Genomic DNA, 2,592 nt, shown 5'->3' with positions numbered 1-2,592 from the left:
GAGCTGGAGTGCAAGTCCAATGCCAGCCACAAGTGGAAATGAATTCACAGGGTAGATCCCAGCTCATCCCCAGGAACTGAGCACCTCAGTGCTCTGGGCTGTCGAGAGGCCCAGCCCAGGAGGAACAATAGCAAGAGCAGATTAAATGGAGAGATTAAGGTCTTGTCTATACAAGAAAAGTTGTATCAGTTTATTTAGATGTATCTGGAGTGGTGTAGTTAGACTGGAGAAACCCCAAGTGCAGGGGCACTTCAGCCCCAGCTGCAGCACAGCCTTAGCAGCTTTGAAGATCCAGGACCAGCTGCCTGAGTGTCTGAAAGCTGCTGGAAATGCCTTCCCCTCAGCTGGCAGGGGTGGGGTGAGGGAGATTCGTGGAAGACTGTGAGACACTGAGGGGCTGTGGCTGCAGGTGCTGGGGGCCAGGGCCCCTGGGATGCTCCAGGACACCTCCCTGTCCTATCCAGGCATGAGGACTATGGGGCAGGTGTTGAAACTTGGCATAGACACCTGTGATGGTGCATGGGGAATTTTCATAGTGAATGCTTCATGCTGTCTAGCCCAGGTGCTAGAGGAGAATGCCATCAAAGCAGTAGAGGATCAGGACTTTGCTGGGATGAGGTCTGAGCTGACATTGCCCTGTTCAGTGAAGTTTCTTCACATTTATGCAGGCTTTGTTTCTCACCCTGTGTGCTAATCCAGGGAAGGTGATTAGGATTTTACTTTGCTTTTTGAGCTGCCTAATTAATGAGTTATCCTCTCAAAGTCTGCCAAAACGGGCAGTAATGTTCATTTAAAATTCATGCTCCAGCCATTCATTAGCAGCAGCTGAGCCCTGATGGGCCATTGCAGTTGTGTTTTCTGAATGCAGTGTGAAACTGGCTGCAGAAAAACAGGACAGCACAAGCCACTGAGGCCTCACTGACAGCTCTGTGTCACTCTGAGAAAACAAACTGCACCTTTTCTCAGCCTGTAGGGAGGAAAAAAAAAGACTATTTTTGATGGGTTGATCCTATCAGATGCTGCACACACATTTTCATGCATGGTGCACCTCTATTGACAGAAATATGAAACTGATATTGATGAGAACATAGGTTTCTTGCTAAATCACTGAACAGCACCCGGCTGTGTGCTGTGGCCAGCACCCTCCACTTGCATGCATATACAGAGCTTGCATAACTCCACAGTGAAAGCAAATGCTATTATTAGTTTGTAAAGCAAGTTTTGTTGAGTTTGGCAGACAATGTACATGTGCAAATTCCCCCAAATTAATTAAAACGTTTAGAGAGATGGTGGAGATAGCAGCACTGCTCATCTAATAGATAGTTTTAACAGGTTCATAAATGCTTTTGTGTAATTAATTAATGTTTGGCTACCTCAGGTGAAATGATCTGGGCATGCATGCTTCCTTAAATCAGAGCAAAGGTAGAGGGGAAAATTCATGCCCTGTTTAAGCAGCTTTTCATCAAATTTGGTCTGAAGCCCATTGTGGGCTTTGATTTATCTCTGGAAGACAAAAGTGATCTGAACTGACTGTATGAGCAGAAGATAGAAAATGCATGAAATAATAAATAATGCCATGGTGCTTGCCAGCACCGAGTGCCAGAATTTTCTTCTTGCCTGGTTTACCTCTTCTTTTGTAGATGCAGAGTGAAACCAGGCTGAGGCCCAGCCAGCTGGCCTGGTGCCAACCCTGTCACTGGTGTGATGGCATCGTGGTGGCATTGCGAGACTGGAGCTGCTTAGTGTTGGTCACTTCCTGCAAGAGAAAGCGAGGGGTGTCTGGGTGTTTTGGTGCATGGGCCACCACCATCTGTTTGGTGAATGAGCCACCCAAATTTAATGGGATAGATCAAAAGTGCTCCTGCCAAACGAAGACAGCTAATGACATCTGGACTCAGCCCTCCACCTCTTTAGTGCATGGGGACACAGGCACATGCAAAGTGTGAAACACAGCAAGGAGACAAAGACCTCCTAGAAAAGAAAACCCACAGCTCAACCTGAAGATTTTCTGAAATTATTGTATAATTCCAGTGTGCCTGGGAATGTGGTTGAGGAAAATAACCTTTTTTTCATCAGAACCCATATATGCTGAGAGTGCTAACTGCTGATCACTCTACCACATCAGCATATACTCACTCACTTTTTGTTAATACTCACCATGGTGTATTGTCCCTGCTCCAGTAGGTAGAAAGCTGAATTTTTCCCTGGGCAAAATCAAGCAGAATTAATGACCACAGTATAAAGCAACCAATCTGACCACAGATTAAGGTACATGAAGAACCTTCCCCTCATTTTCCTCTGTAAGGAGGGCGTATCTGTTCTGAGTCACCAAGAGAATCAACTTGGAGACCTACCATCCCATTTTCCTCTCTTTGCTCTTCAGAGCAGCATTACACTTTAAAAATCTTATTTATATAAAGCACACCTGTGTAAGCTATGCTCCTTTCAGGGAGGAACTCAGCTCACTCAGGCTCACCTCTGTCCCATCATGGAGACCAGCTGGGCATAGCTCAAGAACAGATCCAGCTTACTATCTAGTGTTTTCCAATTCAGTTCAGTCAGTCTCTGGGTATAGCAAGGTCTATTTCAGTC

At 45.9% G+C, this 2,592-nt stretch overlaps 1 long non-coding RNA gene across 1 annotated transcript; it reads right to left on the bottom strand.

Annotated features, from left to right (window-relative positions):
* Positions 1 to 418: 418 nt before the first annotated feature.
* Positions 419 to 2,224, bottom strand: LOC117244191. Its single transcript, XR_004496796.1, has 3 exons — positions 2,158 to 2,224; positions 1,627 to 1,756; positions 419 to 967 (listed from the first exon to the last, which is right to left on the bottom strand). It is a non-coding gene; the product is annotated as an uncharacterized LOC117244191 (long non-coding RNA).
* Positions 2,225 to 2,592: the final 368 nt, after the last annotated feature.

The sequence above is a fragment of the Parus major genome, chromosome 3, assembly GCF_001522545.3.
Source record: "Parus major isolate Abel chromosome 3, Parus_major1.1, whole genome shotgun sequence".
NCBI classification, from domain to species: Eukaryota; Metazoa; Chordata; class Aves; order Passeriformes; family Paridae; genus Parus; species Parus major.
Note: the sequence above shows the minus strand (reverse complement) of the source record. Positions and strands in the feature narration are given on the sequence as shown.